Consider the following 25,969-nt stretch of genomic DNA (forward strand, 5'->3'; position numbering starts at 1 on the left):
AATTACATATTTGTTATTGAATATTTTCCTACATTCTATATGTATGCCTTTTCAAACTAGAGTAATTGCCTATAATATTATAAATAGGTATAATATTTGAATCCTTAAAAAATACCCAAGTGGTGGAGCTCAAGTGATATGGGAGAGGCATGACTATCATTAAAGTTCAGACAAGTTATCACTTAATCCACTTTCCATGAATTCTTTCACGACTAGATCTATCCTCTGATGCATGATCTTTACCCTGAGCCTATTAAATAACATGCAACTTCATGTGCCATCTGCCATAGATTGCCCACAAAATCAAAGATTCGATCTGAAGATGCTTGAAATTTAAAAAATTTGGTGTTCTTAATAATAAATTTGGTGCTTTTTCCCTTCTACAATTGCCAACTTCAAACTGACATATCTTCTTATTTGGGAGGATTTTGACCAAGCGTGACATATTGTTGGAAAGGTCTCAGCGAGGACTATCTAACCATACCATCCATATCTTATTAAAACAATGCAACTTTAAGAAAATCTCAATGTTATTCAAGTTCCTGTGTCATTAATGATGTGATCTTCCAAGGCACCGAACCAATATTGTACTTAGGAAGATCCTTTCTTTGACCTCCCCTTTAACATCAATGGCACTTGTTGTCATTAATTGTTATCACCTAAAAAATGATCACCTAGCTATTTCTAACTAGGTGTATCAAAATACACCATGTAGGATTAATTTTACCATAGTAAAATCTTTTTCAGCATAGGAAATGATTTAGTAAAACATTTTTATTAAATTATTTCTCTTTAAAATAAAATAACCCAATGAAAATAATTGAATAAATCATTATTTATTTAATTTTCTCTAGAAATATATTAAATAAATATTTGATAATTATTTCTTAACACATTTGACTAAATCACCTAGGAATAATTAAAATAAATCACTATTTATTTAGTATTCCTTAATTTTATCTTTGGAATAATTGTTAAATCACTATTTAATAATTATTTTGAATTCACACTTTTTCTTAATCCTTGCAAAGTAATTAATAAATCATTGTATTTGTTAATTACTTCAACCATTTTTTAAATAAAGGTATTTGACCACTTTGAATATTTTTTCTCTCTCCAAAAAATATAATAAAGTATTCCTAATGGCTAGATCTTGATTTGGTAAAAAATATTTTATTATTTTCCAATTTCTAATCTACCCCAATACTTTCTTATAAATAAGAGGGTTTTGCATTCATTCTTCACCATGATCACTATCATTGTCACCACTATCATCTTCTCACATTTGAGCTCCCTCTTGATTTCTATCTTTCTTTTGGGTTTTCTACATATTGAAAGAGATAAATAGGTCGCTGAAGCACAAGGACATTAAAGGACCCATCCCACAGAGGGGGATTTACAAACCTTTGTTGTAAACCTCCTGCACCAGGTGTTTTCTAATAAAAATATTATTCATTTAAATCTTCTTCTACTAGTTTATTTCATTAGTTATTTTTTGTTGTTAGTTTCAATGTTTTTCCAGCTATTTTTAGCTTCTCAATTTCTATTTTTAGATCCACTTTGTTTTTTGGAAAAGTGTTTGGTTTTGTTGGTTTTCCACATCTTTCTACAGATCACAGGTACCAGCTGAGCATGAGACGACAAAATCTGGGTGAAACCTGCCGAGCGAGAGTCGCAAAAGAAAAACACACTTTTTGGCCCATTATCTGCATTCTAGAATGCACTTTTTGGCCCATTTTTTGCATTCCTTTGCACTTTTGAAGTTAGAATCCACATTTTGTCATTTTTTCAGAAATTTTCAGATTATGTTATGTTTATTGGGAATGGTTTATATTCTTTCCTAAGTCGCCCCTATGCCTATATTCTCTTAGTAATTTCTCATTGAGGAAAAAAAAATCCCCTAGGGTTTAGAGTACACCTCCATCATTTAGGAAGAGATTTGTTGAGTTGGGGAGTCTAGGGTTTTGTCTACTATTTTACAACCCTCTTGGATAGGATTCTTCATCATTTTACTCCCTTTAGAGTTTGGGGTTGCCTCCCCCCCTTAGGATCCCCTTGTGTTTCCTAGGTTTTTGGAGTTTCTTTCCTATCGTTTACAACATTTTTCACTTCTGATTTTTGTTGTTTGTTTGCACCATACCGCAGATTAGTGCCTTTGTATCATAGTCCCTTAGACATTAGATCATTTTCCCTTTATGTGTCTTTGAGTAGCTTGTTTTCCTCTTATTTTTTAGCTTCTTGATAACATTCTTGGGTGGGGGTTTGCGTGCTTGGATTTGTTGTTCATTTTACTGTCCATTCTCAACATTATTTATAGTTTTTAAATACTTTATTTTCAACAACACATGACATCATAAAACATGCTCAATTAACTTATCCACTTGACACATCATTTTCACACCCACACACCTTAAGCTAATGTGAGCTTGGTTAACACTGCCAAACCAAGACTTGAAACATTACAGCTTAATAATTCAACACACATATATTAAGCCCACTTGGGAACCAGGGCCAAAACAATCTATGTAGTTAGGTGTAGGATTGGTGGGATAGACATCAAATAACACTCATCAATAAAATACATTGTGACATATAAGTTGAGATATTAGGGAGCTTAAAATCCTTCACCATCCCACGGTCCAAAACAAGAGTGCGTCATAAACTTGATTCAGAGGGGGTTAGGCTAGGTCATCTACGAGTTGTTCTCCTCGGGGCTACCCAACCCATGGCAGGGAATCCCATGCGGTGGATGATAAAAAATAATTTCAAAACTCTACCACCCCCGTGGGATGAAGGTAACTATAGTGACCAATCATAGAAAAACACCCTATAGGATTGGTTGTGGGCAATAGTTGGTTCTCTACCCCACCTTTCTCTGGACAACCCTACTTGTAGGGATCAGATTCGTTCAAGTAAGAAGTATTGGCCATATGAAATAATATATTTAGGAATTGTTTGAGGATATATATCACCTATAGGCTAGAGGTCATTTTTATTTGATAAGACACATTTTCTTGAATTAGAGTAGCATATTAATATAGGTAGTTTACACTTGACACCATTGCACTAGGTGTTTTCTTGTTGTTTGTTGCTCTTTTCTTCCTATCATCCCAATTTAGTCTATTGTGTCATCTTTGTCTTGACATCATTGCGCTCCCTAAGTGTTTGTTGCGAAAAATTTGTGGCCTTTTCCCCGAGTTTACTCTAGGATATCTTACTCCTTCCCATCGAGCTAGAGTTCATCCTCCTAGTCTTCCATTGAGTCCTCATTCTGACTATAGTTCTGTTGATTCTTCTAATTATTCCTTTGATTCTACATCTCCCGAACCTTGTACCTCCACCATGTCTGGCACTAATGTGGGTGCAGGAAACCAAGGTAACCCCATAAGTGGAACCTCTACTGGTATGGTCACTGCTCCTCCATTGCTTCCCTTTATGGTTGTTTTGAGCCATCCTGATTTCAACCAACTCATCAATGATCCTATTCTCCATGACCCCAGTTCGCCTACTATGCATACTAAGCTTCTTTCTGACATCCCCAAGTTTGAACATAATCTTGGAGAAGATCCCACAAATAATGTTCTCTTTTCATATGTAGTGTTCATCCAATTCCATCATTGAAGGCTCCATTTGTCTTCGACTGTTCCAACACACCCTCATTAAAGCTACTGCCAAGTGGTATGTGGACCAACCGCATGCCTCCCGTTCCACCTTTGCAACTCTAGCCAAAGCCTTTATGTCATAATTCTAGTTACCCCTCTGATATGACACTGGTACCGAACTCTTGACCTCTTTTCATCAAAAAATTTCCACCCGCTTATCTAACCATGTTCAAGAATGGCGTAGAAGGAGGAGAATATGTAGGGCTTCTAAATTTGAAGACTGTGTCTATATGGATTGGTTCCTTAGGTCTCTTTTGGCCCCCATTTGTAAATATGTTTCCTCCTACTTCCCCCAGTCTGAGGAAGAAGTGCTCCAAGTAGCTTTGAAATTTGACCTAATCTATGCACAATCAGGATATGTTTATACTGTCATTCTCGATCTTCCTCGACTTGGCGCTGTTAAGGCGTTGGGGTCATCTCATTCAATCAATGATATCATTGGATCTATCTCGCATCCTCAACCTCCACCATATCCTCAACCTCACATGAGTTATGGTCAACCTTGGGGGGACCAATTCCACTTACACTTATCCCCCTCCTACTCCTTCCCATGGAAACCCTTACCAAGGTTCAAGCATGTCATATGCATATCCCCATCTGCATCAGTCGATGTCAGGGCCAACTCTCGCTTCACCTGGTTATCCCAATGTTGCTGCTAATTATTTCTATCCTTATGCACCACCTAGCGCTCCAGCCCCTCCGGCACTAACGCCCCAACCTCCCATGCCTCCTCCACCTCTGCCACAATAACAACCACCTCCTTAAGGTCAAGTGTATTCTCAGCAGAGTGTAACCAATCCCCAACCCCAATCTAAATAATAAGGGGAAGGGTAACCAAAACCAACCATCTCAAGGTAACTAAGGAAACCAAGGTCCACCACCTAATTCCCCTCAGGGTGACCAGCCTAATCCTGGGACCCAACAATAGGGCAAACAACCCAAGAAAAACATGGTTATTCGTAAGAATAAACCTTGTGCCTGTTGTGGAGTATATGGCAATTATCCTCATGAGAGTCCCCTATTACCTCAGATGTGCCAAGCATGGGAAGCTCAATCAAATGATTCTAGAGGAACTCATCCCATTGCTTCACCTCCTCCCCCTCTTGCTTCATGACAATCGACTGCGATTACCAATTCTTTTCCCCATCAGGGATATTTAGCTTCCCAACCCACATAGGGTAATCTAGCTCCTCAACCTTCACAATCTGGCCAAAACAATTACTAGATTCTCATGATGAATTCTACCAAAATCAACACTAAATAAGTCAACCTTCAGACTCGGTCGCACCAATATGCCAGACCCCCTACCAAGTCAATGACAGATCCCTAACCCAAAGTTTCCACTAAGCCTCTATCGTCACCAAATGGCACCTTACATATCCCTCTACCTAAAGTCGAGGTCCCCCCCAAGATCCCCAAAGTTCCATTATATCAAAATGTTGCTTCTTCTAAAGCCTCCCATACCTATAGCATAAGTAGATGACTTGGTGGAGTCCCTGCTACCATGTCAATGTTGGAATTCCTCTAGAGGTGCCCATACATGCCATAAATCTCTACTCTCTACTTTAGGCACTGTGGATCCTTTTGACAATCATCTGATTGTTTTTTATGTTGAAAAAGTGGAACATCCCTGCCTTCCTTCCTCAGTTTCCTTTCAAATACCAGTCTCCATAAAGAACACCACGGTCCAATGATGTATCATAGGTGAAGGCGCCTCCACATGTGTGATGGCCACTAGTGTTTGGAAGAAAGTTGGTTCCCCTGACCTGTACCCATCCACTATCACTCTTCGTGCTTTGGACGGTCATCCCTCACATCCCCTTGGTTTGTATTGCAACTGTCCCATTACTGTTGTTGGTAAGACTATATTGATTGAAATTTAAGTCATTGATGCCGCATTAGATCATAACATCTTGTTGGGTCATAGTTACACCTATGCCATGTCCATTGTCACATCTGTAGTCTTTCGCAAGTTGTGCTTTCCCCATAATGGAAAGATCATCACTATCAATCAGCTGACTTATTATGAACCTCAGTCTTAGACATCTCCTCAGGCCACTATCTCATCGATGACTAGAAATAAGAGTATCACTTCCTTAACCGATGTGTCTCCTGGAGTCTATAAGTATTCCATGCTACTTTGGGCTTATTGTGGCTCGCTACCTATCCCTTCTGAGCCTAGCTTGTCTAGTGTGTGCATGCTTCAGGCATCAAAAGCCACCCACAATTCGTTTGCTATGCCTTCACAATATCCAGCCCCTCCACAACCTCATTCTCCTAACTTAACCCAACCTTCAGGCATAATTCCTCCAGGCCCATTTCCTTCTACTGGTGTCTCTCCCGGCCATTTTCATCCCAAAACCGTTCCCCCAGGTCTTAACCATCTGGGAGCAATTTCCCCAGGTCATTAACTTTCTAGTCATATACCTTTCTTATTCCCACCACTTGGATTATTTTCTACCCTTATTACGGCTACGTTGAGTTTACCTAACATTACCTTGGGGATCCTAGTCTGGTACATAGATCCTCCCATAAATATTCCTCCTAATCAACTCAAACCTTGCACAACTTTGACCCTGGTTCAACCTGTTGTTCCTACCCATTCCTTTGCTTCATTTCCACAAAAACCTCAACAAGAATCCAATCCTGTTTCGAAAGCATCTGGTGAGGAGGGGAAAATCCCAGAAAAAGGGGCACAAAGAAAAGGCACTGAAAAGAACTCCAGTTCCTCCTAAGCCTCCAAAGCCTGATCCTCCATGCACTTTCTGCGATGTTGTTGGGCATGCCACCAATAATTTTCCTGAGATCCCTCATATCAAGAATGTGGTGTCTAATACCTTTCTTGACTCTAACATTCCTAAGGTCCATGTCACCTTACTCGAGTTAGCTAAGAAGAATAGATCCTTAGACATGAATCACCCTTTTGCTTTGTGTGATAACTATGGCCATTATTCCCATCACTGACTCCGTATCAATATTTTCGTGATACACTTCATGTGCTTCACAACTTAGATGTCGCTCATAGTGATTCCAATTCCCCTCCACCTATGGGTTTTAGTCCCATTGTTACACTAGAACATGAGGTTTCCCAACCTACCATTTTGATTCCCCCTCCTGATGTCGATATGATAGATAGTTCTATCCCTATTCTCTACCTATATTCATCCATGGGATTGATCTATTGGGACTCTCTTGACGTTTCCTATTGTGATTCCATCAAACCCTCTTTGACGAACACTTCGGTATCAACATCAGTAGATGTCACATCTACTAGTCATCCCTCCAACCCTCATGGATATGTGTATGTGAACCATGTATCCCATGATGATGATTGGTTACATCACCCCTTACTTCAAATCGATGAATTCGAAACACATCCACCTTGTGGCAATTACATTTCCACACAATGTTTGGGTAAGGGGGCATCCATTTTTTAGAGTCCAGGAGAAGAAATTCTCCCCAAACCTCTTAGTGCATCTGGTAGTGTTGATTCTAGTGCCATTATTCTTCCCCATGCTGAAGAAATTCTAGAGTCTCATGTCACTCATCACCACAGGGATGATCCATTTAATCATTCCTCCATCTTCCATCAACATCCCAGTCCCTTAGACATTGTTGTTGTTCAACCCCCATGTCATCTAGGTGACCATCAATTTATTATATACAAAGCCACTCTTTGGTATAGTGACACCATGTATGTGAACCCAGAAATTCAGTCCATTTGACTCATATATGCAATGCCAACGTGAGATTGGTAATCCACCATTTCCTTTCTTCTACTGCATCTGTACATTCTTTGTAATATCCCTTATCAGGAATATACCTCAAACACAAGCAAACTCCAACCATAGATGGACTGGGAGGGCATTTACCAGATATGTCACCTCTCAAAAGAGGACAAGATCCGGAGGCTACCTGGCCCTTTCCAGACTCTGTCTAAGAGTATAATAGAAACACACAAGTGGTATAATAGCCGAGAATGCTCAAAGAGATACAAATAACAATGATACGATATATATCAAATAAACCATAAGAAGATACACAAGAAATGCAGAGAGAATGCTAAGCCATTTTATTACACTGAGTAAAAAAATGAGTACAGGAGGTGATCAGGAAGATGGCACCTTTACTTTCACAAGGCAAGTTAAGAAATACACTCAGAATAGCAAAGGAATGGCCCCTCTCTGATCTGCGTCCAAGCTACTGGGAAAACTGCTGCGCTGTTGTTGCTGCTAGAAATAAAACGAGGATTTGGGACTGCTCCCCTCCTCAGAAAAAGCTAAAACTATGGGACTAGACTCTACTCAAGAAACCCATAAAAACCCAGAAAGCTTTCCCGGAATGGGTGACCCCTGAAAATCACCCCCTTGGGGTTCTGTGAAGTTCCTCACTGCTCTGCGCTGCCACTGAATAGAATCCTTTGAAACTTAGCCCAGAACTCTGCCAAACTCCTCCAATATGGAAGAGCTGATCTCTTGCTCAATCCCTCGTCTCAAATCCTCCACAAACCCTCAATCCAAACTACTCCTAAAAGGAACTGCGTCCCTCTCCCAGTGCTGCGCAGTCCTCCAGAACACTGATAAAACCATTGCTGAAATGTTGAAGATACTGCTACTGAAATGCCAACGAAAATACCTTGCCCGAGAAGGCACTCGAAGTCCCCCAGGGCTAAGGGTGAGATCTTCGAACGAAGACACTCAATGCACTAAACAGTGCTGCAGACTAGCTAAACAGCCAGCGTGCTCTAAGCCAAAACGACTATCACAAATGCACATAACTGAATGATCAAAATGAGGGGGCTCTTCTCTCTTTTATAGCTTCTGCCTCTCTCAATCCCAATGCTTACCTTCTCCTGTGTGATTCCCCTTTTGCCACGTGTTCCTCGCCTCCTGCGCAGTCCCTCCATGTGTCTGCGTGGGATCCATTTTTGCGTCCCCCTTTTGGCCCCCTTGGCTCTCCCTTTAAGTCACAACGTTGTGCTACTAGGAAGTGAATTTTATTCTAAAAGTGAGTTATGTCCCCCTTTCTCACTTTTTAATTTACAAAATAACTATAGAAGGAAAAATTTGGCAAAATCAAATATTCCAATTACCTGGGGCTAATTAGGAATATTACATTCTTCCCACAAGAAGGCATCCATAAAACAACAAATGGTGAAGCACACCATAAAAATGTGTTTAGAGTCCACTCTTATAAATCCATTCGGCATGTCCATAGCATGCTACATCCATTCAAAATTGGGGGGCACATATTCCCCTACATCTCCTCCTCATCCTCTATAGGATCTTGTACTAGTAGGGCCAAATGCTTGAATCCCTTATTTGAGCTCTTAGAACAACAATAGCGCTCCACAAACTCCTCCAGCTGGGGGAATCATTCCCACATTTGCATACCTGATAAGCCCCTCCATCATCATATGTTGGGGGGGACTATCCCATGCTTGGGGGCATGATGGCCCCTGATCAACTTCTCACTTTATTAACATAAGTCTGGGCCTAGACCCCAACGATATAGGTATGTTCAATTATCCTTCCATTCCTTGGATAGTCACCTACCGACCTCTTCGGCGAGCCATATATACATCACATATTGTAGATGTTTGATACCATATCTTCAAATCTTCTACTATATGTGATACCACACGTACTACCTAGTCCCCATGTTTGACTTGTTAGGTGGGGTTGATCCTAGACCTTTTCTAGTAGTTCCTTCCTATATCCTTTATTACCTTAATCCTTCAACATGAACCATATTTCTAAGAATAATTAAGGCCATTTTTAGAAAAGTAAGGTCACCTACCTAAAACTTGTAGATCTGAATTCCAACGGTCGTTTTTTCCACTACAATCTCCTCAAGATTTAGGGCCTTCTCCTCCTCTCCAAATTCTCCTCCAACTCAATGTGAAAATGAATTGGATTTGGGGGCAAGAAGCCCTTTTATAAGAAAAGCCCTATTTTTCCATCACCCATTGTGACCAAACCGTAGCTTGGGTTGATGAACCATCAACGCCATTGGAAATCTCTCATCGAGTTCTATAATGGATCTCTCTTTGTTTTTGGTAATTTAATACTTGACCAGGAAGCCATTTTTTCCACGATGTCTCACTTTTTCGCCTATTAAAATTGAATTTCTTCATATGAGCTACCTATCACTCTGGTACCACTTTACCTTTGCATAGGTCGACTCATGTGTCGATTTTCGTCCCGCATAACCCAATTTTACTCATGTTTTTATGATCCCCTTTGGGCCTCCCCCTATGTGGCAGCATCATCGAGTCACCCTTGTTTAGAGCACCAAATATGAGTCACCCTTGCATCTATGGAGTTTTTTCTGAGTCCCCTTGAGCCCAGTTATAGTTTCCATACATCTTTGTGTTGCATTCATCTTATTTTTCTCATATTTGGCCTCTAGCTATACTGCTTCGTCTTAGCAAAAACCTCGTTTGAGTAATTGACCATATGTTGTCTAGGTAAATCCTCTCTATGAACAGAGACAATCTCTCTAGCCCAATGAGTGTGTCTAGCAACTGAAGTGACAATCTACTAGACACTTTCCTAAGCTTCAAATTGAAAAGAGAGACGAAGAATATGGCCTACCGCTTTCTGATGCTATGTCGATCTCCTTTGTTGAAGACCTTGAATCACTCGTGTCATGGGCTTGTTCCTACGACTCTCAACATTTTTGCACCTGCACAAGGGATCAAGACACAAAAAGGCATGCAAATAAAAATAGCATATCCAAAAGTAACCTACTTCACTGATCAAGGAATGCTAAGCTAAATGATACATAAGCATACACATTTAGGGAAAATGAACCAGTAGTTGTATATTAATAGAAAATAAGGGGAAGCATACGACCAAGCCTTGATGTTGATAGGCTCTCCTAGAATGAATATCCAAGTCCAAGCTAAGATCTCCAAGCACTCCTTCTCCAATCCAAATGAATAACACATAGGCACAATATTAGCATAAGGGTGCAAATAGGAATAAACCAACAAGACAATCCATTTGGGAATGGGAGAGGATGAATATATAGGCTAGGAAAGGGAGTTAAGACCTCTCCAAAGATAGGATTAGGCCCTCATATCAAGGAGGTAGCTCATAGGGATAAGACCAAGAGGCCAAGTTGGGAGAATTCGACCTCATCTATGCCAAACAACCCAACTCGCTACTCTAGAAGCTTCTAGATCACGATGCTTCTCATCCTCTTAAGGGAAGTTTCCTTTTTTGGATCATCATAGGTATACAAGGGAATAGAGCGATGCCATCACAGGTCAAGTGCAATGAAACAAGTGATCATCACTGTTTTGAGTCTCATAAGGGTGATGATGTTCAAATTAGGGTTTTAGAGCTATTTCTTCTAGGGAAAGCTCAAGGCATTTTCCAATCAATGACTTAGGGAGGATCTGAGATGCATATATGAATGAGTACACTGCATGATGGTCATGTTTCAGGCACTTTAGGGTATGTCACAAGGAAGTGTAGGAGGATTGACAAAATATTGTGTAAAAGATGCCCCCTAAAGCATGAAAGCAGAATGAGGAGTGATGGCTGAGATGCTTTACGAGCTTTTGCAAGGATGAGGACAAACACTGTTAGGAGACCTGCAAATCAAGGATGCATATACATATACATATCTGATATCATGAATCCACATATGGACGCAACCAACCGGATGATAAGGAATATATGGAAAGATCCATGGTATGGGCGCAACCATCCAAACGAAAAGGATAATTTGTGAATCTAAGATCCAAGGTATGGTCGCATCCATTCGATATATAAGGATCAACATAAATGTAAAGTCCCATGGTATGGTCACAGCCATACGTATAGCAGAAAAATGTGTACAATCAAGAATAACATATAATTCGACATAACCTGAGCCATATCAGATAAGACTTAGGGACTTGTGCTCCATCCCGACCCGATCAAAGTATGATTCCTAACATGTGAATGAATGTGTCGAAGTTGAACATGCTAGAAAACTACCTGATTACCGGCCAATGATGTGGACCGTTAACAGGCACGAGAGAAACCACCAATAATGACAATGGCTCTCAAGGTACGACAATATAATCCGTGAACGTGATAATGAAGCTGAATTCGAACACTCATGGAATCACCCAATCGAAGGCCAATGATGAAAACCTGTCGTCAGATGCGAAGAACTCACCATTAGGGCATGCAAACTGTAAGGTATTGAAAGGGAGTTTCTAAGTCATCTTCCTGGATAATGAGCTGAAGTCGACACGAAGCGACCCGTCGAAGGAGGGCAATGATGAGTCCCTCATCATCAAAACGAAACAAGGAATAAAGTGGAATGAAATGAATAAGATCCAAGACTGTAACAATAGGTCAGACAATGTATAGGTAAATAACTGCAGATAGGACTTCTCTTGAACACTGGTGACATGACTCCAGAGCATGGTAGCTTTTGACTCAACATAGGACTAAAGGTCATGATGACGAAATGGAATAGTCAAATGAGAGTAAAAAATGGATCACCCAAACTCGAGAGGATAAGTGACTGAGTGAGGATATCCCAAACCCAACAAGAAAGAAAAAAAGTGTCATGTTCAAGAGCGACATGCTGCCTATACAAAGGATGCTTCATCTTCATTTTCCCCTGCTATTTCTAGTGAGTACCCCAATTATTTTTATCGCAAGCTTGAAGGGGATATAATATTCTCTTAAAATAAGTTCATTCTTTGAATGAATCCATCCTAGTAAGTTTTATGAGTCCTAGGAAGGAGAAACTCGGTCTCATCATGGTGACAAGTCTTTCATCGTAAAATTTTAACGAGTCCAATGTAAGAATAACTCGGTGTCTTTTTCATATTTAGAGAGATTGAAAAAGAGATGAAAAAAGAAAAGTCCATCATGTAACTTTTTGTAATTTGTCTCTCGAACCCGAAAAGGTAGGAAAAAATATCCGAGAGAACCTCTTGACCATGTCGATCAAGGTGTACATTTTTCGTAAATAGTCAATATCAGCCCGAAAAAGGGGTAAACATATACTAAGGTGACATCATTTCATTTAATTTAACGAGTTCTAAATGACAATTACTCAACGATATTTTCAGTTTTTGAGAGTCAAAAAAGGGCTTAAAGATGACTCTAGGGGGGTTCCTTTTTCGTTTATTTTGAACTAGTCCGAAAAAGAGATAAAACAACAACTTGTGAGAATCAGAAAAATAATGACTGTCCACAGAAAGCACCTGTAACTACACAAAGAAATGCACCCATCACTGATATCGAAATCTAATAACAAAATATTATTAAAATATTGACAAAAAATGACTTCAAAACTTATAAATAACCAAAAGTAACATTATTTTTACCATTTTACCATAGTTAGTTTTGAAAGTGCACTTGTGCCTTAATTTTCTCGATTTTCAAGTGACCATTATGGGAGATTCAGGGCACCATTTTGAAAACCATTTGCATCAGGTAAGAGTTCTGTCATTGCTCTTGTATTTCATCACTTTTTCAAGTATTTTTAATGGAATTTTATGTGCTAAAAGGGAGGATTTTAAAATTTTTGAGCATCGGCGATCATCACGGGTTTGATCATTGGTCCCATGATAATCGCTCTTGAGCTTAAATACACCCGCGATGACATTTCTCTGTTTATAAAAAATAGGCACGATGGTGCCAAGGAAGAATTTTTTTATTGAAAAAACCCTTTTGAAAGAAAAATTTCTTGATTTCAACCCATGAAAAAGGTTATAATTGGTGTTAAATGATGTTTTGTAGGAGATCACAGTTCTAGAATGGAAAGAAAGAGGCCATGAGGCCGCAGATCACGAAGCAGCCCAGAATCCAGAATGCATCAATGCCTTGAGAGATTGTAGGTTGCTGAAGTTCTTCAGGACCACAGGACTGAGGGCTCAAATGGAATTTCTACCCTATTTGATCAATATTTGGGATGTAGATCAAGAGAAATTTATCATTAAAGGCCAGGAACTGGAATAGAAGAATCTGACATCTATTTTATCAAATGATTGTCCCAAAGAGGTGAAAGAGTCTATCTCTTCAGATCTCACCCAAGTGGTGAGAGTACTATTGATTTCATTAGGAGACATTGCCTAGGTGTAGAGATGATGAGGGGTGGGAAGGTGAAGATATCCACGATCACCAACAACCTTCATTTATGAACCATCGTATTCAGCATAGTTCGTGTATCTGGGACACAAGCCCTGCATGAGAGTTCAAAATCCAAATTCCAGTATGGAGTTGAGTGTCTGACCCCCACCATATTCAATAGGTGTGGATCCCTTCTCGTGAACATGAAAAGATAGCTGACCAAAGGGAAGCAGGGAAACCTTAGACAATTTGGGTTTGGCTCAATACTGGTGACTTTCTTCTTAGAGCGAGTGCCCCTATTCTGGTATCAATGGGAAGAGGTACCAGATGAGGTACTATATCCTGCTCCCCAAGACTCTAGGTTAGTGAGGTGAGTCAACTCATGCCTCGAGGAGGGACGAGTCAACATATGCATTAACTTCCACAGTTCTTTAGTTAGATACTGCACCAATTACTTGTGGTGGACGATTATGCCTATACTGGCACAACTTTCCGATGGGATCTAGATCTACCTTCGCCACCGGGAGAAGAGTGGACTGGTGTAGGTAAATACTTGTCTTTTGGATTTTTTCAAGTCTTATGATTTTTTTTTGTTGTAAAAGTGTAAACTAAGACTCGACTTATGATAAATGTGTAGATGTAGGCCCCGAAATACTGCCTGACATGTTGCCAATAGCATGGCGGGCTACTCATCACATAGTGGGTGCTGACTATGAGGAAGGGGCAGACCCCTTAACTGAGATGGAGCACAACCTAGAAGCGATTACTCGAGGAGTTCTGGAGTATGCTACTATAGATGAGGTGCCACTACACTGGAAAAGACAAACAGTCGGAGTATCCACAAGGCTGTGTCGATTTTTAGGTCTAGTGATCAAAGCAGTCTCGTGCTATCATGAGCACCATGTAGGCTAATAGCCTTTCTAGCTCTTTTACACATTTTGTAGGCTTTGAAAGGAAAGTGTCTCAGAACACTTTATTTTTTGAGATTTTGATGTAAAAACTTCAATAGACTCAACATATATATAGAAAGGGACCCCCTTCTTAAGTAAGTGAGTAAAACCCTTGGCGAGTTCAGTGTTATTAGGAACAAAACGACGAAAAAAGTTAGTCTTTCCTTGTAGGCTTTGAAATTGAAACAATGAGGTTGGGGGGGGGGTAAGTTGACAATAGCCTCAAATTTTAAAGGATTGATTCAGATACCTTTTTGGGGTACCAAAAAACCCAAGATTCGACCAGATTCAATGCAAAAAACACACTTGTGAGGATTGACATAGATGTTATAATGCCAACATCACAGAAAAATGGATCTTAAGTGATCGGATGGTCATGACGCTTAGCAGAATGGGCTGGTAAGTCATTAAGGTAGGGTTGAAAAATGTGTCGAATATCAGGAAACACATAAGACATTTCCCTTTGGAAGGTAGTGCCAACATTTTTTAAACTGAAAGGAAGCTTCTTGTAGGCAAAAGTTCCCTATGGATAGATAAATGCCGTCTTATTTTGATCAGCAGGTGAAATGTTGATCTGGTTGTAGCCAAAAAAACCATCCATAAATGCGAAAATCTCACTCCCAGCACACTTGCCAATGATTTGATCGATAAAAGGAGTGGGATAATTGTCTTTTGGACATGCGCGATTGATGTTGCGATAATCAACACAGACATGAATCGTGCCCTGCTTTTTAGAAGCAGGTACAATGTTGAACACCCAATCTGTCGATGAGAATGGATAGATAAAACCAACTTTCAAAAGCTTTTGAACTTCTGCTTTAATAGCAACAACCTTTCGAGGATGCACGGGGTGAAGCCATTGGCAAACATGCTTTGCACTAGGGTAGGTAGGTATTTCATGCACCACTATTGTTGGATCAATACCAGGAATTTCCTTGTATGACCATGTGAAGACATCTCGAAACTCTTTGAAAAGTTTAGTGTAAACCTTGATCTCATCGAGAGAATAGGACACCCCAATATGAATGTTCTCGACAATTCTAGGTTTAGCGAAAATTTCAAGAGGCATAGTTTTAGCAATGTTTCCCATATCACCCTCCGACAAGACTTCATTCACCGAGACAGGTGTTTGAAGTGGATGCGTGGGGAAATGAGAAACAAGTGCTTCAAGACATGAAGGCACCTCACCGAGGCTGGGAAAAATTGAAGAACAATGATGGAGATCGTTCCAAGGAGTTTTGTCCAAGGACATAACCTCAATGATAATCTCGTCCGTGAGGAACGTCTCATTCAAAGGATCCGGAGAATCCCAATAACCAAGCTAAGGAGATGGCACATAAGTATCCAGGTTCATACTGAAAACAACATGACTTTCTAAAGCGGCCATTGAAGCCAAGACAATTTCTTGATAATTTTGCTCTAATGGACTTAAAAGCATAGAATTTCCAAATGAATCAATTTGATCTGTAGTAGGAATAATTCAAGGATCCATAGAAACCGAGATCATATTGATTGGAGTAACATTTGGAGGTGGGAGAGTAAAAGTACCCATTAAAGCAAAGTCTTTGAAAATACCTGTTCCCACACTCTCATAAGGGACCTCACTATTTCCCACATAAGGAACATTGTCGTTCGATGATCTGGAAGAGAAAAAATGCAGTTAGTCGTCGGTGATAATTTTTCCTTCGTGAGGAAAACAAGGCACCCAGAATAAAGAAGAAACCACACAAAACATAGCGTGGGTTCAACTGCACCTGAGAAGAAGGTTATAGTAGAGATTCACATCTACAACTTCCACTTCTAGATCAACAGTCTTTCCTTCCAATGTAATTGACAAGTTTGTGAGAATATCGTATGGATGGGAGCCTCTGCCATCAAAGGCTTCCAAAGTGTTCGGGGACTAGTTAAGAGAAGGAGAGCTAATGGCCTTCCAACATGAAACAAACATGATGCAGGTGGAAGCACCTTCATCAATAACAGTCTGATGAATCATCTTTCCTTTAATGAGAACTTGTATCAGAAAAGAAATTTGATGAGGAAGATGAGGAATGTGGTTTTCAAGATCAAAGGTAATTAAACTTGAATCGGCAGGATCAATAGCGCCTATAGTAGACAACAATGACTTCTGTTGTGTTGGACAGGTTTGGAGAACCTCCAAAGCAGACATCACCAAAGGGGCTTGAGCTAAAACCTCAACAATATTATAATGTTGTTCAACTCTAGCATTTGGATTATAAGATGATTTTCAAAGTACACCTTTGGGAGGTGGTCGGATTATAGACTTACTGTTAGGGAGATCAATATGGAGTGGACTAGAACTAGAGGGAGTGGAAGCATAACATGTATCAGTGACTTCTTTCTCCACCATCTGCTTGTGCAGGGTTTGATAGTCCCTTGTTCGAGTAGCAATCGAAATAAGAGATGAACCTTGCATCATGAAAACTTGGGAACCAAAGGAGGCAGAGGATTGTCGTTGGTCTACCAACTATGTTTGCTGAGATGGAAAATTTTCTTTCAAAACAACTAGAGTCCCTTTCAATAAGCGGGTAATTTCCAAACGTCGGGGACATTCGTTGGTGTAATGATCTTCCTCACAGTTGAGGCAAGGATATTTCAGCTTTCTCTTAGAAGCATCATCAGCAGATGATTTAGGTGGATCCTATTTTGGGGTATCGGTTTTGCCTTTACCTTTACCCTTCTTCTTACATTTGGATGCCTTATCTATTGTGGTAGACTAAACATCATGTACCTCAGAGGTTTTACTAGGATTTGATGATTTTTTTGAAGGGTTATTGGAACCAATGTTCGAAACAGATTTATGCTTCAAGGAAGTCTTCGTGGAAGTCTGCGACATAGAACCAATTACACCATCAACAGGTGGTACATCAAGAGAATTTGAGGTTGTCATCTCTGAAGATGGTCTTGGAGCATCAGGAAACATCTCATATAACGTGCCAGATTTTGAATATACTAAGTCTAGATACTGAGCACGGGCAATAGATTGCTCTTCAGTAACACATCCACCCATAGCTATATCCTTAGAAATATTGTTAACGAATGATTTTGTGAAGGTCCACTCGGTTAAAAACTCATTAGCAATCTTGAATTTTATGAGGTGATGTCGATGTCTCCATTCATGGATATGATCAGAAATGTGGGTCATGGTATATTGCATATGGGATGTGAGAAAATGAGTGATATTTTCATACTGAACCAGAAATTGGAAGTGGGTGAGGAAGACCATAGCTAGAGAGTTAAAGTCAACATAGGTTGCTCAAGGAAACTCAATATACCATTTTGCGGTAGCATCTGTTAAGGTTCTTTGAAAGAGGCGAAGATGGATATAATCATCAACATGTGAATTTGAAGAGCACCATGGGTGATATGTCATCACATGGGCTTGCGGGTCCTCTTTACACTTTCCTTCGAAGTTAGGGAAATCACTTGGAATTTTAGTTGGAATTGGAGGCCAGTAAGATGAATGAAGAATAGGATCATTTGTGAGCCTCGAGACATCAGGTAGTTCCAACGTAGCCAAGAAAGGAAATTGTGTATTGAATGGCATGTAGGTCCTTGGTTCCAACCTTGCTGGTAAGGATTTTTGTCCCACACTGGGGGATTTTGTCCATACGGGATTTTATTTCCCCCCCATTGAGGGTTACCTTGACCATAAGGCAAATTCCGTCTAGGGTAGGTTTGATATTGAACTACCATAGGCCACTGATAATAATTATACACGACATACAGATTATAAGGTTGTTGAACTTGTTGACCCTGAACCTGAAGAGATTGGCCCTGCTACCGCAGGGGCTGACCTTGTGTCTGCAAGGGATGACCTTATTGATATACATATGAAGCTTGTTGCTACAGAGGTTAACCTTGTTGCTGCAAAGGCTGACTTTGCTACTGTAAAGGTTGACCTTGTTGCTGCAAAGGTTGGTCTTGTGAGTACAAGGGTTGGGTAGGTTGCTGAACAAACTAAGTTTGCTGCTGCAAAGACTGTTGATACTACTGCAAAGGTTTCCCCTACTGCTGTAACAGTTGCCCTTGCTGCTACAACATTTTCCCTTGCTACTGCAAGGGTTGTTGGACAGTTCCTTGGGATATACCTTGAGGGTATTGGTAATTTATGAATTGAATCTGACCATATCCACCAGGGATAATGGATTGACCAGGCGGGACATAAGCTTTTTCTTGTGGAGTGTAAGGTGGATTGACCAAGGCTTGCGAACCATATGGAACATAAACTTGCTGGAGTGAAATCTGAGCCATATAAGGCTGTTGGTACTGGATATTACCTGACTCGAATGGATCTACAGGGTTAGGAATACTGCCAGAATAAGGTTGATTAACTCCAACCATGTGAGTTTGTAATCCACTCACAATTGTCTCACCTAACACAAGAGGAACTTTTGGGATTCCCCCCCCCCCCAAGCGGTGGTACATTCTGTCCACTTGATGGAGGGCTGGAAGAATTAACTAAAACCTGACCTCAAACAGTCGATTGTACTGGAAGGTTCGGTTGAAACGATGAAACAGGTTGTGATGGAATCATAGGTTGAATGGGAATTGACGTAACAACAGTTTGTACTGAAGTTTGAGAGGTCATGTTTGGAATGAATGGACTAGAAGTAGGCATGCCATTGGAAGACCAAATGGGATTTTGATACAAAGACGAAGCACTAGGAGTTCTTGAAATTAACTGAGTGAGGGTTGTATAATTAGGTGGAAGCATGGTCCATTGGTATCAGGAAGTGTGTGGTATGGGACTCTTCCTATAAAAGGAAAACCATTTGGATGAAACTCATACCCTTGTTCATCATTGACATGAGGAGTATGAGTAGCGGAAACTTCTGAATGACTCGAAGAAGAGGAGGAGATTTCACCCTCTGACTCCATAGATGGAAACGGTTAGTGTCGAGGAGTCCAAGACATGCGAGGAGATAAATCCAAAGGAATACCAGGCCTATCATAAGGACTGTAAAGAATCTGAGGAGATATCAAAACATAATCGAATAACAGATTCGGTGGATGAAGAACAAGCCTCTACGGACTCTTAGGGATTTGCAGACTCTCAACGGTTTGTGTAGGATTGTCTGGAGTCTTAGGATCATATTATTAAGGTGATGAGGAATCCGATGGAGGTGGACGAGTAGACAGGGGTTGGATACTTGGAATAATCCCAAGTTCAAAACCTTGATTTCAAGATACTAAGGAAGCTCCGGATGAACTCCTTAGGAGGACCCTTTAATATTAGAAAATGAAGGGGAACTGTGAGATGAACTCAATGGTTCAGCCACGATGACTTCCTCTTGTTGAGGGCTTATTAACAATCTTGAAATTAACAGGGAATTACTCAATATTGGTCCAAGAAGCAACTGCTTGGGTTCAACATGTTTATCGTGGATAATTATTTTTAGAAACAAAAACTTTGCCTTTTAATTTCTTAAGAGTCGAGAAAAGGATGAAAAGCTGACTCTAGTCGCTTTCAATGGTTTAGTGAGCTTGAAAGGACAAGTGCTCGATGATATCTTCAAATTTAAGGGGTTAGAAAATATTGAAATGACCACTCAGGTAACTCTAGGCAAAAAGGAGTACCAAGTAACCGTGAACTGCAATATACACCTCAACGAATAAATTTACCAAGGACTTGATGTATGTGTAGGAAATCTCCTTGAATGTTGTGTTTGGTGTATCATGTTTACAAGGCGATAGACTTGACTTCCTATGGATAAAGGTTTGCAACCTATGAGGGTCTCCCTTTATATACTCGATGGTATGGGGAGCACAAGTCCGTGCTAGCGCTGTCTAATGCAAGAGCGAACAAAAACTGCTAAGTTTTATAGACGCCAGAACACGTCTCTAGCCTAGACCATTAAGTATGAACATTAATGTTTCAAATGCTCCTTAGATTAATTGATAGATTTTAAAGTTAATCTTGAAATTATGTTTCAATTTCAAGGCCTTAATGATGTCACCTGTTCCTAAAATGCAGCTAAATGATGAAACTGAAACCCTTTCATTCGATGAAGGTTACCTATTTAGGGAAGAGAAACATCCAAATCATGCATCAAACAAGAAATAATGCATTAATGACAATTTTCCAATGCTAAATACCAAACATGAAATATAATATTTCATATGATAAGCAAATGCAATACCTAAAGCAAAATCCTAAAGCGATGTACTTTAAGATATAATGATGATTTCTTTTTCACTTTAATGCAAACAATGTAGTCTAGTGCAAAAGAGAAAAAGAGAATGAAAACAACCCAATAATCATAAAAATCTCTTTCACATTAATGATATTGAATGCAAAAAAGGCTTCAAAAACTACTTAGAATATAAACACTTTCGCTTGTGTTTTTCGAAACACAAAATTCCAAGCAAATATTTCCTTTCAATTCAATCGAAAACAAATTTTTTTGTAATATATTGCTTGCCAAAGGGAACTAAAGTGACTTTCAAAGCATCTACTCAATTCGACACTAATGAAAATAACTTAATAACCAAGAACCAAAAGTGATTTGGAAAATACATCCAAACACAAAAAGACTCTTTTAACAAAGGTATTCGGTCTTCGAAGAGAAAACCAATGAGTGAATGAAGGATGACCTAGAAGACCTAAAACCATAAAATGGAAATCAGGCTCCAAACACACATAAACCCAATCAAGAGGCAATTGTAATCAGAAAAACATGTCAAGCAAGACAAGGACACTAAAATCACATTGGTATGCTACTGAGAGAAGGAAAAAACTGAAAACATGAAGACAAACCCTAATTTTCTTCAACCTCTGTTATCACCGCACTTGTTGAAAGAAAATTAGTGTTCATTGCCACTATAATCAACATATCCGTGATGTCATCATGACTATAAGAGACAAAACCACGATGGTTGAGAAAGATAAAGAAAAGCAAAAAATCTTCAAGAGCAACACAAATCAAGAACCTTCAAGCAATTATCAGGAAGTGAAAATAGTCACAGACAAGAAAACAAGTTTGGGATCAGATGGTTGGTCAAACTCGTCATAAAGTCAAGGTGAAGGATTTGATGGAAAGGATCATAGGCTCCCCAAAGGAGTCACCATTTTTTTGTCTAGGTAAATCCTCTATGCGGACAAAGACGATCCCTCTAGCCCAATGAGTGGGTCTAGCAACCAAAGTGACAATCTACTAGAAACTTTCCTAAGTTGCAAATTGAAAAGAGAGACGAAGAAGATGGCCTACCTCGTTCTGATGCTATCTCGATCTCCTTTGTTGAAGACCTCGAATCACTCGCGTCGCGGGCTTGTTCCTGCTTCTCTCAGCATTTATGCACCTGCACAATAGATCAAGACACAACAAGGCATGCAAATACAAATAGCATATCCAAAAGAAACCTACTTAACTGATCAAGGAATGTTAAGCTAAATGATACATAAGCATACACATTTAGGGAAAATGAACCAATAGTTGTATATTAATAGAAAATAAGAGGATACATACAACCAAGCCTTGATGTTGATAGGTTGTCCTTGAAGGAATATCCAAGTCTAAGATAAGCTCTCCAAACACTCCTTCTCCAAGCCAAATGAATAACATATAGGCATAATCTTAGCATAAGGGTGCAAATAGGCATAGATCAACAAGAGCAACCATTTGGGAATGGGAGAGGAAGAATATATAGGCTAGGAAATGGAGTTAGGACCTCTCCAAAGATAGGATTAGGCCCTCATCTCAAGGAGGTAGCTCATAGGGATAAGACTAAGAGGCCACGTTGGGAGAATTCAACCTCATCTATTCCAAAAAACCTCCATCTTGCCACTCTGGAAGCTTCTCATCCTCTTAAGGAAAGCTCCCTTTTTGGGATCATCGTGGGTATACAAGGGAACAAAGCAATGCCATCATGGGTCAAGTGCAGTGCAACAGGCGATCATCACTGTTTTGAGTCTCATAAGCACAATGATGTTCAAATTAGGGTTTTAGAGTTTTTTCTTCGAGGGAAAGCCCAAGGCATTTTGATCCGGATTTAAACAAGAATGCAACAAATTACAGATATAACCATAAATACAAATATACAGTAGAAATAACACTTCATTTCATTAATATCAAATACTGAAATATGCTTACAAACAGAATGGAAATAAGACTAGCTCGGGCGATGGTAGCTTATCTCTGAGAAGAGATGTGGCGGCTACATGCCTCTCAACTACATTACAATGAGGCTAAAGGGCCTTTTTATTATTGAAAAATAAGAGCAAACCCTAAACAACCCAAACCCTAACCCGAGGAGATGTAATACCAAGAGCTTATGGGCCCTGTTAGGGTGAGTTGGATAGCCAACTTCCCGGGGTCGTGACTTGGTCATATTATCTTCGTTTGACGCGCATGATAACCCGTTGGAAAGATCTCTCTGAGGACTATGATGGAAAATACGATTTTAGATAACAAATTGATGGCAATAGATTGCCAGAAAAACGTTGTTTAGGGCCTCAAAACGGATTCGGAAGTTTAGGAACCGAAAAAATGCTAAAAATAGTAAACTGTGCTATAATAAAGGAAACTGAAAAACTAAAAGAAACAATGGTGGGGGTCCAAGTGGAATTGGTAGGTGGCCACCAATATCCCCCTGGATCATTCCTCCCCCCTTAGGAACCAATGGTCCCCATTGTGTTGATTTCCTCCATGAGATGAGGAAACTTCTGTTGAACTTGGTCCGTGGTGAGCCACTTGCCTTGGTGAAGGAGTTGGTCTGCTTTGATAACTCTCTACAGTTGGATCTTCTACTGGCTAGTGTTCTTGATCTGCGTGTCCATGATCCGATCAGTTGTGTCTTGATCCATGCAATCTAGATTTAAATCTGTAGGTGTGAGTTGTTCTGTAATGTCTGATGTGTCCAGCAATGGTGGGAAGTATGGTTGAAGGCGTTCCACATTAAACACTAAGTGCAGGCCAAGGAATGGGGGAATGCTGAGCTCAAATGCATTGTCACCCACAACCTTGGTAATGGTGTAAGGGCCATATCAGAGTGGTCTGAGTTTATGATAGGCTCTGGTAAGGCGTTCCTTCTGCAAATGCAACTAGACTTTGTTGCCCACCCAAAACTTGTGTGGCACCAGATGTTGATCATGTCGCTGCTTGTACTTGGCATTTGATTTCTCCAGAATGGCATTGACTTGCTAGCAGATATGTTATATGTGCTCAATGAATTTTTTTGCCTTATCGACATCCGACTGGACATGAGCCAAATCTGTCTGAGTAGCTGCAAATGGTATTGCCGCATCAATGGGACATAGTGGTTGGAATCCCAAGCCCACTTGAAAAGGGCTGTGTCTAGTCGAGATGTGGACATGGGGAAGGATCTAATCCCATGTGCATGGATGCTTTGAGTTGTACATGCACATAATGTGTACGATCATCTTGTTGACGACCTCTGTCTGGCCATCAGTTTGGGGATGGAAAGCTGTGGACTTAGTGAACTTGGTGTCTAGAATCGATGAGAGACTAGACCAAAATGCACTGAGGAACCTGCGGTCCTGATTTGATATGATAGACTGTGGGATCACAAAGTGTACCCACACTTGTTCAAAGAAGAGTTTAGCAGTGGCTTCTGCAGTGATATTCTTCTTACAAGCCGCCAGAATGGCCATCTTCGAGAATTTGTCGATGACCACAAAAACAAAGTCATTGCCATGCTTAGTCGAAGGAAGGCCCAACATGTAATCCATGGAGATGGATTCCCAAGGTCGACTAGGGGTAGGCAACAGAGTATAGAGGCCTTGCTTCTTGATGGTCAGTTTGGCAATGGCACAACCAGTGCAGGATCTGATGTACTTCTCGACATCTTGTCAAAGATTCAACTAGTAGAAATACTTTTGTAGTACTGCCACTGTTTTCTCGACCCCGAAATGCCTAGCGGCCCGACTATAGTGCACTTCCCAAATCATCTTGGCTTGCTCGCTTGAAGGATCACAAAGGTGTCCTAGATGGCATGGCAGGGCATCTTGGAGGTGAAAATCTAGAACTTGATGACCCTCCAAGAGCCTCTAGTATGTGTGGTTGAACTCTGGGTCACATTTGTAGAGAAGTGGCCAATTAGAAGTCTCGTGCCCACAAGAGTTGAACACGGTGGTTAACGCCATGATCGGTGGTCGGATGAGGCAGTCTGCAACATTATTGGTGCTACCCTTCTTATACTTGATATTCAAATGGAACTGCTACAGGTATGTGGACCACTTTTGATGGCGATCATTCTGCAACTTCCCTTGTGTCTGTATGAATTGAAGGGGTCAGTGGTCTGTGTGGATGACCATTTCCTTCCCCAAAATGTAAATCTTCCATTGTCGGCAAGCCTGCACAATGAATTTTGTTTTCGCTCCTCCCTTGGTGACTTGACTCAAGGGCCAAGTGATATGAGAGAATCCCAACACAAACTTGCGGTAGAAATTCGCGAGACCCAGAAAGCTATGAAGCTCTGTCAGAGTGGTTGGGGTTGGCCAATCCTGAATGACTTGGATCTTGGATGGATCCACATGCACCCCTCATTCATCAATAATGTATCCCAGATACTCAACCTAGGTCATGCCAAAAGTGAATTTATCCAAATTGGAACACAACTTGTGTTACTGTAGTGTTTGGAGAACCTATCGGATGTGGTGGAGGTGCTCTTCCCAACTCTGGCTAAGGATAAAGATTTCATCCAAGTATACCACTACAAATGAGTTGGTGAATGGCTACAAGATGTCATCCATCAACCTCATGAAGGTTGCAGGAGCATTCGTCAACCCAAAAGGCATAACCAACCATTCGAAAAAGCCCTCCTTAGATTTGAAAGCAATCTTCCACACATTGGAGGGTTTGATTGGTAGCTGGTGATAGCTAGACTTCTAGTCGATCTTGCTGAAATATTTTCCCCCCTTCAGTTGTTCTAGAAGGTCATCAATCTATGGGATCAGGTATCTATTCCAGACAGTGATCTTGTTCAGTGCCCGGTAGTCAATACAGAGTCTCCAAGTCCTAGCCTTCTTCTGTACCAACACGATCGGGCTCCCACAGGGTGATGAACTTGGACGGGTGTGACCTTTCTGCAGCAACTCTTGAACCTACCTCTTGATTTCTTCATTCTCCATAACAGAGCACCGATAAATTGGTCCATTGGGCAGCGGCACACTTGGGGTTAGATCGATGGAGTGCTTGACCCGACAATGTAGAGGCACCCTTGTGGGGGAGGTGAAGATGTCCTCGTACTCCTCCACGACCTTGTCCATCTATTGTTTCTGTGCAGAGGG

The sequence above is a fragment of the Pinus tabuliformis genome, chromosome 2_2 (assembly GCF_031772625.1).
Source record: "Pinus tabuliformis cultivar Carrire ecotype Pingquan chromosome 2_2, CPIR1, whole genome shotgun sequence".
NCBI classification, from domain to species: domain Eukaryota; kingdom Viridiplantae; phylum Streptophyta; class Pinopsida; order Pinales; family Pinaceae; genus Pinus; species Pinus tabuliformis.